Consider the following 13753-nt stretch of genomic DNA (forward strand, 5'->3'; position numbering starts at 1 on the left):
CTGCCTGTCTTGGCTTCTCATGGGGTATTAGAGTTACATAAGGGAAAAGGTAAAAAGCACGAGCTACTAAATGACATCTATGAGAGCACATTTTTTTTTTGTCTAAATATTGGAGGGATTGTCAAAGAGACAGAAGCTCTGACCGTATTTCATCTTCAGTTTATGATTGCCATTGTTCATAGACTAAAAGAAATCTGACAGTCATCCTAAGATTTAAGATTCATAAGTACCTTTTCAATGACGTATTTCAGTGAATTTGATTACTGAAATTACAACATAATCTATATCATAATGCCCCCCTCCTCCTGATTTAAACATGTTATCTATCAACCTATTACAGGGGTTAAATCTCATCAAGCTGTTCTTAGGCATCTCCAAGTCTACTTCCAAATCAAGAGTCACCAAAAAATTAATACTGATGATGATCAATCAAACAAAATATTTAAACTACTTTAAAAGAGAAGCAGAAATTCATATGCATCTTGGATAGAATTCACGCAGAAGTTTCAATTTATTCTGTTGCCATGTAAAGCTTGACAAACAACATATAAAAACAAACAAAAACCATGATCAATATTTGGATGAGGGCTTCCTATCTATCTAGGCACTACAGGAAATGTTCACACTTATGAAATAATTCTCCTTCTTAAGTTATTCTTCTGATATACTGTCAACAAATTTTAGGCTACCTGAGGTGACTCTTTAGGATGTGATACAAAATGGACATTGTATAGCTGTGATGCTTAACAATCTGTAGCCACACTGATATGGACTCACTATGCACATCATAACATCAACATATTGTTGTTTCCCTGCTCCTTCAACATTTCATTACCCTGAAAGTGAAGACTAGGCTGAAAATTTGAAAAGCCTCATCATATATCCACATGTGCATGGCTAAAACACCTGCAGTTAGTTGTTTCAAAGTACAGATCCGTGCAGATCTAACTACAGCCAGAAAGAGAAACTGCCTAGAGATTCCACTCCTGTACTAATATATTTGTTTCCAAAGCAGTACTTTAAGCTACATATCAAAGAAACCATTTCCTAGATTGACTGATTTCACAAGCTTAACACACAAAAGAATATGGAAATTGTCAAGAAACAAAAATAGATGCCATTTTTATTTAGAAATAACATAGAATTTGAAAAAAAAAAAATCTCAAAATCCATGAATTAGGAAAGTCCAAAATACCTGCAAACTGGTATTAAATAGCTTACTTTGGAACTTAAGAAAAAAATAATCCTTCAACACCCTTAAGGGACAAACAATCACAAAGTGAGCAAAAGCTTAAGATAAGGAACGAACTAATTCTTTTACTTAAAAATATAAACATCAGTTTGACCGCCATATTTTGGTTTTGGCTTTGCATTTCACTCTTTGCTCCATCTCCATACTTAAATACTACTTATGATGAAACAAAGTGAGTTTGACCTTCACAGATCAAAATGATTAGACCTTGCTGTTGCACCTTTATCTATGTAAAAGTGCCTTCTGAAGAGGGAACTAGTTAAAATTCAGTGCTATCAGAATAATACTGTTCAAATTTTAAATAACTTATAATATAAACCAAAATATTTATTCAGATTTGAAAACTTGGTTCATTACTCTCAGGACCTCATTTTATGAATCAGATGCTGTTTGCCCTCTCAAACTGTCAACAAAGTATAAACTAAGTGCACAACTTTGTAAGCTGATTTATAAACTGGCATCCTTCAGAGAGTCCACAGAAGAATTCTACATCTGAGCTCTTAAATATGCAAGAACAAATCCAGCAAAACCCCCACAGCTCCACAGTAACAGTATTAATTCTTCGCCTTTCCTTCTTGTGACAATGAAAAAAAGAATGCCAGAGCAAAATTTGACTCCCTGGTAAAACACTGCAGCTTCTTTAAGGAGTAAGTTGACAAAGAACAATTTTAGCGAACTGTTACATGGGTATGAACTAAATATTAATCTGCCAGGAAAACACTGTTTGTATGCAGGATGGACGATTTAGGGTTAGAAGTGCATTCTTGCTTGTGACTTGTCTTGTGTGGATCTCCCATTCAGTGCATTTCTAGCTACTGTATCTTAGCTACAGAAAGCCAGTGTCTATCCTCACTGGTCAAATCTCCCCTAGAAATCTTCCGGGCTTTCTTTGTACTCTGCAGATCATACCTGCACCTTATTTTTTTATTTTTATTTAAATTATCAAACCTCAATTCATATTTTAACTTTGCACTGGAACCTCTTCTGCCTGATTGATGTTACCTGTATCTCCCAAATGAATGTCATTTACCAGCCTTGCAGTCTATTTTAACTAGTTCACTTCTTCCAGATCTGAACAGTCATCTTTCATAAAGATGCAGACAGTAGAAAAAAGTACATAAGGCTCAGCAGAACAAGAGAACTTACAGACACTAAGCACTCTCCTTCATAGTATGTCTTGATGATCTAATTCTGCTCATTTGTGGGACCATTGAATGAGTAGTACCATTGTACTCCTTTGTTGCAAACACATTTTTAAATAAAAACATATCAGATGACTTCTGTTTTGTTTTATTATTAAAATCAACTTGGTAAAGGGATTACCTTTTACAATAACAGAGTGGAACTAAAGTGAAAAAAAAAACAGTGCAATGATTAACAGTTAGGCAAGGGACTCCTTCAGCCATCCTCCACACTTCTGTCATTATCTACCATCAGATAACAGGACAGAGGCAAACTTTACATCTACAATTGGAGGCTAAGGGATGCCTACATACCTCCTTTTTAACTTATTGTCATTTCCACCTCGTATTTCTTTTTCTTAACATACATGCTTTACATCAGTAATGCTTGCTTCAGAAGCACAAATTGCTTCTGAATGATCTAATAGCTTATATTTAATCTAGTTATTATAAAGTTGCTCTCTTTTTTTCCCCCAGTGAAATTATTATTCACTGTCCTCACAATGTAGAAAATGCCAACTGAATTAATTGGGCGGGGTTTGTTTGGTTGATTTTGGTGGGGGGTTGTCCAGCTCGCCCAGCAGGGCCCAAGGAATGATTTCCATTAAGCTTGCTCCCTTTATTTCATGTGAACAAAAATGACTGTTAAGACAGGCTACTCCCCCCTACAGTTCAGCAAAAAAACAGGAGTTGCCTCCCTCCTATAAGGAAAAGGTAGAGATGGGACAGATGCAGTTCTCTAACAAAATCTCTGACTGAATGCAGTTCCAAATGTACTGCAGCAGTTGGTATTGAGGAAGCTAAGCCAGTGTAGGGAAACCCAGCACACTGGCATAGCAGCCCCTTAAGTTTGGTACACATATATTCTAACTACACTCGGGCCAGACATAAACAGTCATTTAGTTTTCCATTCATTGTGAGAAATCAAGTCTACTACCATAAACAGTTTTAAAAAAGTTAACTCAGGCCATGTTCACTTTCCACCTCTCTATGTGTGACCACATAATACTCAACAGAAGTAAAAGAAAAGAAGTTCAGGGATTACGATCTTGCTTGGTCTTTAAGTAGACATAACAAGGGTTGCTTGCATCCCCTTCTGCATAGCATTCCTGCAAAAGGACTCCTACTTTTTTTTTTTTTTTTTTTCCAGCCTACTGTGCTAAATATCATCATTACATTTGGTAAGCATTGTAACAGAACTGCAATACAAATCTGTTTCACTTGAGAAGCAGAGACTACGGTTCCTTAGGTTTTATAACATAGTGCTTAGTACAAATTCTCTGAATTTTTTCAGTGTTTCACTATGTGATTTTAGGAGTCTATTTTCCCCAGTGGCACACAAGTACTAAAATTGCATTGCATTGCATTTTGCTCTCAGTAGGTGGGAAAGTGCATAGTCAATGGGTTATTTTCAATTCTTTATTTCAGTTTTATGCAGCCACAGGTGGGGGGTCTTTCAGGTGGTTGCTTAGCTTTACTAGGCACTTTGGAGTCATAGACAAGCTTTCTTAAAAAGGTCTTACAAAAACACACCAATGTTGTCAATCATGTAGTAAAAGAATTCCTTCCTGTGTAAATAGAAGTAACTTGCAAAATCTCCCAAACTGCAAGAGGCAGAACAATGGATATCAAAAAAAAAAAAAAAAAAAAAAAAAAAAAAAAAAAAAAAGATCAACCCTCCTCTTTTGGGCAAGGAACACAAAACAATTTCCCTTGTTTATACTTACTGTTCACCGCTTTCCTTCCCTTCTTCTCGCCAGGTGCGAGCTTTCTGCTTAAGGGCATACAAAGCTAACGAAGGATGTCATGGTACTTCCTATCATTTATTTTTCTAGCACTGAGGCTACTAACAGACCACTGAAACATCACAAAACAGGAAAAAAAAAAAAAGGTGGGGGGGTCAACCTTCCTAACATTTGCTTTCAGGGCTCTGAAAGAAACTTTGATCAACAAACATATCATTAGATCATGAATACTGATATTAATGTCCTATAAAACACTGACAACTTCTTTTCGCATAACAAAGATAGCCCTTTCTTCCCTGAAGGCAAAATTAAAGAAAGGAACCTTCAACCACAGCTTCCCAACAAACTATGCACACGGAATGAAGAAATTCAAAATACATTGCATCTTTTTGGCAGATCATAGCTTGGAAGAAACATACGTTACAGTATGATGTGTGAACCATAAAGACCCAACACACAAGGGAGTAAAATAGTTTCACTGCTGTTATGCAGATGGCTGTTCTTTTGACTGTGCAGGAAATTTATTTCCTCACCTATTTCTCTTAGTTTTTTATTTAGTATTTTTTTAAGTAGGCTTCTACATGTACTCACTATGTGGGAATGAGTACTTTGTTTCTGATGACTCCCATTTCTCCCTCATTCAAATCAGTAACTAACCACAGAAGGGAGGCCAAGGTCATGTAAGCATCCTATCCCACTAAGAAATCTAAATCCTCAGAGAAAAGCAGCTCAAAATTGAACATTCAAATTATTTTCATCATAAACAATATGAAGAATGGTGATCAATATTCATTTGCAGTAGGTCTTCCTACGTGCATATCATTTTCTTAGTAGAGATTTAGCTATTTAGAAACTGAGATGTACATGACCAAAAATAAGTCTGTGTCACATGTTCAAAGGCCCTTATTAATGCATGCAAAATGGTACTAGTCCATTAGGCTAACTAGTTTTCATAAATAATAATCCTGAATCGTATAATATTCTGTGACCAAGTGGCATGTGCAATTCAAAATATCTCAGATCATTAGCAAGCAGTATTATCTGCAAAAGCATAAAGAGACTCCAGAAATTTTCCTCAAAAAAGCATGAAATGAAAGAATGAAAATTTACTTTTTCCTTATACACAATAATTTTAAAGAGAAAATGTCATCACCACATTTCCAACTTTTGATATACAGACTCATGGCATGAGGCAGATATTTACTGCCTCTGGAATTAACATGTGCTCACCTGACAGAATATTTAATTGGAACCTGTACTGTAAAGATTCCTTTTTTTTTTTTTTTTTTTTTTTTTAAACCAAGAGTATAAAGCTTTACTCTGTCTGTTTATTACAGAACAGTATACGCTGTATGGAATATAGTAACATGTGCCTGTATGTTATTAAAAACAGTAAATTCCTATTTAAACAAGGGTTACAATCTGTGTACTAAGCACTCATTAATGGTTATGAATCAAAATAAAGGGGGGGGGGCACTTGTAGCAGGTGTGCGTATCTATGAATTTCAATACATTGTAAAACTGTCTGTAGCCAACAGCTTCATCATTTGGCCTTTCTGAGCTTGGAGACAGGCAATTTTTCATGATTTTACTATTTCTGGCCAAACAAAAGGTTTTTAATTAAATATACCACATGATTCCAGATGTTTGTTTATTTGTTCCAATGAGGCTGTAAAAATGCCTGAATGATAAAATTGGAGGACTCCTGCAAAATCCAGGCTAGGCTGAAGTGTTAACCAAACATGGGGTTCTCTCAGGAGACTGTGCTCAGCTTTGAACATGTTTCCTCTGGAAGGATTGTAGTAGCACTGCCTACGTCTGACCTTCTGTATTGTAAAAGGTTATCTATTATAAAGCCAAGTGGCAAATTTACTGGACTATTTATTATCTATTTAAAATTTATTTATTTATTTTTAATCACCAGTTACACACTCATTGCATCTTTAGTTCTTTTGCATATCGCAAGATTTTAGATAGGTTTATGGTTTTGGATCCCAAGTTTCCACTTAAGGAAGCCAACATTTTCCATGTTTTTCTGCCACCTTATACTCACATTGCTTGGAGCTTGAGCGTTGTTTTCTTACTGCCAGAATGACAAAATGAGCTATGTTGTTAAACATCAGACACTTTCTAGTCTACCCAAAAATCTGAACTAAGTTTTTTTTCCTCATTAATCATACTCACTCTGATGTGACATTTGTATGGGTGACTGAGGCCCAGACTGCCAGGTTAGTTTTGGCAAATGTGGGGATTGCAATGGGAAATTGCAATGAAAACAACAGAAATTATGGGAATACTGAAAAAAAAAAAAAAAAAAAAAAAAAAAAAAGAAAGAAAAAAAAAGGCTTCAACAGTCAGATTAGAAAATATGCACTGTGGAAAAAATGAAACTGTAATATCTGGAAAAAAAAAAAAAAGGCTGATAATTTTGAAAGGCTGAGTTTTATATTCCTAATTCCCATTAGATATAGAACTGAAATTTTGTACGCAACTCCTTAAGATGTCGAACAAAATTTTAACCTAAACTTGATTAAACACTTAATTCCTTAAGTAACTAAGGTTAAGTTAATCTTAGTGCCTTTTAAAGTCTTGCCCCCCAAAACACCATTACTTCATTTCAACATAAAAGTAGCACTTCAGGAAGTGATCTTCCTAGAACTTCTTGTCCGCTTGGTCTCAACCCCCTGGGTTCACTTTCAAACCCCAGGACACAGAGAATATTCATAAATTAAAACTATACTGTCTTTTAAAAATAAATCTTAACTTTTGTAACCATCAGGAAAAGCTTTGAACAAAACTGAAAGTCACTTTATATACCATTCCCAACTCTTTCACCCCACCCTGATTTCACATGCCTAGTTGCTCTCATCATGGAAAATAGCAATGTGTTTTAATGCTGAATTTTTAATAACCTACAGTACACTGATTCAACTCCAACATTCCTTTTGTACACAGACAAGAAATTGTTGACCCTGTAAGTGTCAAGAACATGAATTCAATGACCCAGAAAATGTATTTCTTGAACCATATTAGTCAAGGTCACACTCAAATCCAACCACAATTTATTCCACATTTGGGAAAGTCTTTGTGCTTTACATAGAAACACGCAGGCACTGGAAGAGACTTATCATGACTGAGCAAGTGAGGTAAATTGGTCCACAAAAGACCACTGATATTGTGGTGGTTCTATTTCAGTAAACAAACAGATTAAGGCTCAGGAGAGGTACTATATGAGATACTCCTTAATCTTTTTCATTACTGCCCAGCAATAAACCACTCCAAGGCTGAAAGCTGAATGGATTGTGTGTGCTGGACCTCTCAATTCCTTTGAAAGGCAACATCTGTGACTGTGTGTCAAATCACACAACGGGGGACAGGTGTCTAATGCATTTGCAGACTCAGGGTAAATACCAATACATGCGGGCTACTGTTATCCGATGGATGTACTTCAAGGCAATAGGCCTCTGTAAGGAAACGTGCCTTCTAGCATTTTTCCCCACCTACGTTGTTCCACTGGTTCCTTCTACCTATTCCTCTCCATTCCCACAAAGCAACTGCATCAGAGAAACAGGCTGCAAATAAATTTGAGTGCAGTTTGGAAGGGAAAAACATGGTTAGAAACATGAAATCAGCTTCACCACTGAAGAAACAGGGGACCATACTTTTCACATCAGCTCCAAATACATGGTTTGGCAGGTCTATATGCACATGCAAGGGCCATCTAGCAGTGGCTGCAGGATGAACCCCTCTCAGTAGCATCAGAAACAATTAGTTCACAATTGAGAAGTCTGTAAAAATCTGCAGTTATCTCCTTACACCTCCAAACTTCAAGGACTCCAGCCTACCACGAACAGAGTTTGTCTTTCAAATGCCTTTAACGAAGGGAAACTAAGACAGGAAAAACAAATCTTATTCAAATCTCCTCTCACATTGGCACTCATCTTTACCATCACTTTGCTTCCCATACTTCACTAGTGTAACTTGTGCTTCCATGAATGAAAATTTTCCAAACTCAAAATCTAAGCAAGGCATTAGAAACCAATTTCTCATATCATGGCAGGCAAGCCAAATGACATTTTTTCTTTTCATCATAACAGAATCCTTATTTTAGTCATCTCCTACGGTGCCAGAAGAACAGGATTTCCACACACTCCCCTTGGGGCTGTCATGAGCACAGTACAACTCACTGATGGGACATATTTTCTGCCATTAATAAGAAATGTCACAGATTTTGAGTGCTCTTGCTCCTGGAAGATATTTTTCTGTTCCATGTTACTGCAACACCTCCACACACACACATACTTTTTACTTTTTTTTTTTTAAAAGGTCAGTCATCTCACTGTCAGAAGATCCTGGCCTAAGAGGTGTGCAGCCTATCACTCAATCTGAAATACTGTAGCTTAGAAACTAGAAATATGGTTGCACCTCACGAAAACTAACAACAACAACAAAAATTTACCCACTATTCACAGGTCTCTACCTCTGAATTTTCATATATTGCATCCATTTACAGTTCTCTTATTCATCCTGCTCTGAATTATCAGATGAGTTTAAGCAAATATTCCTATATACATATATGTACACCTTTTGTTAAAATTTATTTTAGAATTTATCAGATTAGCTGAATGATAAAATACTACCCACAGTTATTTTATGATTATTATTCTCTTTTTGGACAGCACACAATGAGCTGTTTTATGCAGCTATACAGAAAAATCAATTGATAAGCATAAAGTGCAGTTCACATTAAGGAAACTAACTAATTATGATAAGTTGCTACGTAAATTGCTTTGTGACTTTTCCAGCAATCAATTTCAAACTCTAAATAAGCCTCTGGCTTGAAAACACAATGAGTACCTAACAACTGTGTCAATAATAACAACAGAGAAGACTGCAATGATAATATAAACAGGATAATTATCTTTCTGGAAGTAAGTTTTTATGGTGATTTCTTTTTATGTCTGTGATTTAAAGATAGCACAGCTTTTCAGACTGAATGTATATCAAGTTGAAAGCCTTCAAAAATATGGACTTTATGTATTAACATTTATTATTAAGAAGTGTGTGCCAATTCTATAATTTTACTTCTAAATTTGAAGCATCATTTTAAAAATCAAGACCTAATCCTTGAACGATCAATACACATTAGTTCCAGATGAACCACAGAATATTCATGTCTAAAATCTACACATGCAGAGCAAATTGAGGTAGAAAAGGAAAATCCCTGGAGGATCATTTGGGACTTTCACACCTCACATCAACTGATTCTTTCACACATACTCCTCCTGGTTCTCCAAAAATTCCATCTTCTGTCTGCAACACTAGACTTGGAAAATAGTAGGTCTCTCTGACAACTAGTGGATAGTAAATTCTAGGACATCTGGATCACCCAGTGCTCATTGTGCATTCCAAAGTATACTTCTGCCGTGACTTAGTACGTATCTCAATTCCTACAAAGACAGTAGCTGGATTTTACACCCTAAAAATCAGTCAGAATGCATTATGTATAGTCATACCAGTCATTATTAAAAATTCTATACCTATATACACTGAGTACTATAGCACAGTATAATGTTTGTTTATTTTTCTCTGATCAAACAAAAACAGGTGTATCAAATGCCGGTGTCTCTGTAACAGACGATATGCCAACATGCTTTTACTTGCTTAAAAATGCTAATGTTTAGAAATATCTTAATTTCAAATTATATCAATTCTTCTATACATCCATCAGAGCAAAAGAGAAATTGAGAAGGAACCTCTTCTTTTCCAATCTCTCTCTCTCTCAAAAAAATAATAATAAAAAAAAAAGGCTTATAAGATTACCTTCAGAGGACTAATGGAAAACTTAAAAATATTCTGGCTCTGGACTTCTAGGCATTGCTTTTGAATGTAGTTTATGACTTTCTTTCTCAAATTGGACTGTTTCAGAAAGTAACAAAATGCGTCAATATGTTGATTCAAACATACTTCTAGAATAAATAACAATTTTTCATTCAGGCACTTATAATTCAAAATGAGGGTGAAAAAAAGACAAAATAATTTCTGTGCATACCAGAATGCTTGGATAATCAACTGAATAGATACCAGAACAGGACAGTGGATTTGTTCAGGAAGTTCTTACAAGCCAGAATAGATTGGAACTATTAAAACTTGGCATAAATCCAATCTAAGGCTCTAAAAACTACATACATAAATACAAGCTTAGTTTTTAATGGAAACTGCTTCTTCTTCCTTCCACCAGAAACCTACGGGGAAGACTTACCTCTGGTTGTTCCCAGAAGCAAGATCTCAAGAAAGGGAGTCATTTATAAAATGTTACTGGAAACCAAATAGCTTTGGCAAACTAATAAGTTTTCAAGTAAATCAGATACTAGACAATGTTATAAAATATCTGTTTATACAAAGAGCATCCAGCACTTTTTTTTTTATGGGAAAAACAGATATTCATTATATTTATGATTTAATAACTTTGCTTCTCAAGAGATAGAATGACAAATTACTATTTTCCCCAGCAAATGGAAAGCACTGTTCTTTTTGGAAGGCAACTTGAGTCTGAATGCTTAAACATAACAAAGGGACTTCCTTACCAGAGGTGACATTATGAAGAAGGAATATACAACCTCACTTAGGGAAAGGGGGGAGAGTGGCATTTTTCTGCACATCCAGCAAATTATCCTTAAAATTAGAATATTACAATTTTAAAATTTCTTTTTCCATCAATTATGACTACATTAAGTATTTTAAAGCTCTAATTTAAGATTTTATATTTACTCAGTTAATAAATTGATGATAATAAGGAACAGAAAGGTAACAGGTCCACGTATACAAAACAGTGAAATTGACATACGCAAAATTTTAAGAATACATTTCTAGTAAAACACATTACATTTCTTTAATTTTGTGTACTGGGAGCATGGCCATTTCTATTTTAAAACAACAGTATATATCATTGATTTTTTTTTGGTAGCTATTTTCTTAGATAGATCTGGAGAAGCAGGAAGAGAAGTCAGGCCCGTTTTGTTTCAGCAGCAAATTTGAAAACTACTACAATACAAATCATGGATTTTATTTATTTATTTATTAAAGAATACTGTATGGCAGGGGAAGGCGTCTATGAACTGACTTCTTTTTATCAGGGTAAGAGAAATATACAAAATTCACACAACTAAATCACTGATGTCTAAAACAATATAAAAATAGATATACAATCAGATATAAGATACTAATTTAACAAAGACCCTTAGGAGTTTAAGATCATCATTTTGAAATCTAAACAAAAATAAAGCTAGCTATAAAATTACCACTTTGGAAGGCTTGCTTAATGCAACAATAATTAGGTCTCATAAAGAATCAAATCATATTGCTGTCAGGTGCCCAAAACCTGCACGAAAGAAGGACAATACATTTTCTACTAAGAAATAAATGGGACTGAGCAAATGTTCGACATAGAAAAGAGCTTCTGAGCAACAATGTAATTTATGGGAAAACAACTTTTCCATGATGGGAAGAAAATTTCTAAAGCTTAAAAATGTTTATTCAATATTTATCACTTTCATCATGTACTTAGACACTCAATCATCATAGCATTTGATATAATATTTACAGTGATTATTCCCTTGTATTTATTCCACTCTAATACAGTACTGTCACACGCAGATTCTCTGGGTTCTGACACTGAGAAGGAGATTTTTAAAATTCCTGAACATTATTTGTACAAAATACTGAGTCAACCCCGAAAGACCAGATCCTGTCTGGAAACAATATACCGAATATATGAACATGAAAGGTTTAAGTTACATAGTGCAACACAAGCAAAACACCATGCTTTTGTTCCCCTTTCGTATTTCTCCCTATATATAGCTATGAATTTCGCAAGTAAAACTCTACCATTCAAACACTGTTTGCTCTGCTCCCCCTCCCAATCCCGAAAATCTATTTACAGCTGTACCAAACCATTTGCCAGACTTTCAGACTCTGGTAAACAAGTTTCTCCAGGGACAAATAAGAGCACTTGACAAACTTAGAGCATTCTTCTTTTCAGTTTGGGTTGGAAACTGCCAACATTTTACATATACAACAGCTGATTCAATCTTTTTTTTTTTTTTTTTTAACAACACTGAAATCATTCAGTGAAGAAAAAAAAAAAAGATATTCATAACCTAAAATAGCATGTTTAAGTATTTCATTCTTTTCTTGGAGATTTTTCTATTGACTCCAATTAATATTTTATGGGCTTGTGAACTTGGACATATTTCTTTGTGTAAAATAAGTTGATTGAGTTAATAAGCCCTGCCAGCAGGTTGTTCCAAGCTTTATTTACAACACCTGGAATTTTGGAAAGATTTCTTAATGATTTCCTTGTGAATACATACACATACATGTATATATACACATTACTTATTGAAGCATGTTAACAATGCCTTTTAGGGCTAATTTTACCTCCTCCTCCCTCCTCCCGCCCCCCCCCCCCCCCCCCCCCCTTTTTTTTTTGATGACACTCTTTTCTATTCACTTAATACATAATCGTGTTTAATCATCAAGGAAATTTTCAGCATATGTTTAGTATGCAAAGCAGAATATTTATGGGAAGAGTCAAGACAGAAATAATATGGAAGTATGTGAATAGCTAAGGGTAAAAAGTTGATAATTTGGGGAGAAATATCACTCTCCCCTTTCACAGCAAGGCAGGAGGCACTCTCAAACCCTAGTGAAAACAATGGTATTCAGTATTTGGTGATTTCCAGATCTGAACAGGCACCCATATAGACACATGTGTAGCACCTACTATAGGTACAAAAGTCAATCCATACTGCAAAGCAAACAACTTGATGCACAAAAGCTACTGGCATCTCTATGTCAAAGTCAGCCATGAAACCACAGTTCTAATTCACCATCATATAGATAAACATATCTGAGGATACCTGGCTTAAATATGTATTTAATGTATTTTTATAGATCTTAGGCATTTATAACATTCTGTTATTCTACTTATTGTCATGCTAGACCCTATTTAACCCAACAGCAGCAATCCAACTTCAAAGCAAATATACTTACCTGGAAATCAAAACCACAACACATACCTTGGCTTTTTTGCTTGTTTTCTTTTTTCTCTTTTTTTTTTTCCCCCTCTCTCTTTTATTTTATCTGGGGGGATGAGGAAATGGGAGATAGAGGGTTGAAATTATTTTGGTCTGTTTGTTTTTATAATCTTTGAAGTCCAGGTGTATGCTGAAATCCAGGACTTCGGTTCAGTCCTTTCTCTTTACATGACCTCAGTGGCAGAACACAACACACTACAGCACTTTCATGACATCTGATTTCCAGTACAACATCTCAGTTTACGCCGAGGACAGGATGTAGCCTGATATCCATCTGAGCCCTTGTAAAACAACAGTGATATAGACTGCAAGGAATGAAAGTCTAATCAGTTGCTTTCCTCACTCTTCCCATCTGAATCATGGATCCTTGTCCAGTTGTGCTGCCTACCTGGTTCTTTCTTAAGGTTTAAAACAATAAGGCATTCTACTAACACCCTCTATCACCTGCACTGTCGTAGAATTTGAACACACACTAAA

The 13753-nt window shown here is 35.3% G+C and overlaps 1 protein-coding gene across 6 annotated transcripts in view; it reads right to left on the reverse strand.

The window, feature by feature from the left end:
• LRMDA (leucine rich melanocyte differentiation associated) overlaps positions 1 to 13753 on the reverse strand; it is a 710120-nt gene that overhangs the window by 90787 nt on the left and 605580 nt on the right. The window lies entirely within an intron of this gene.

The sequence above is a fragment of the Anas platyrhynchos genome, chromosome 6, assembly GCF_047663525.1.
Source record: "Anas platyrhynchos isolate ZD024472 breed Pekin duck chromosome 6, IASCAAS_PekinDuck_T2T, whole genome shotgun sequence".
NCBI lineage: Eukaryota > Metazoa > Chordata > Aves > Anseriformes > Anatidae > Anas > Anas platyrhynchos.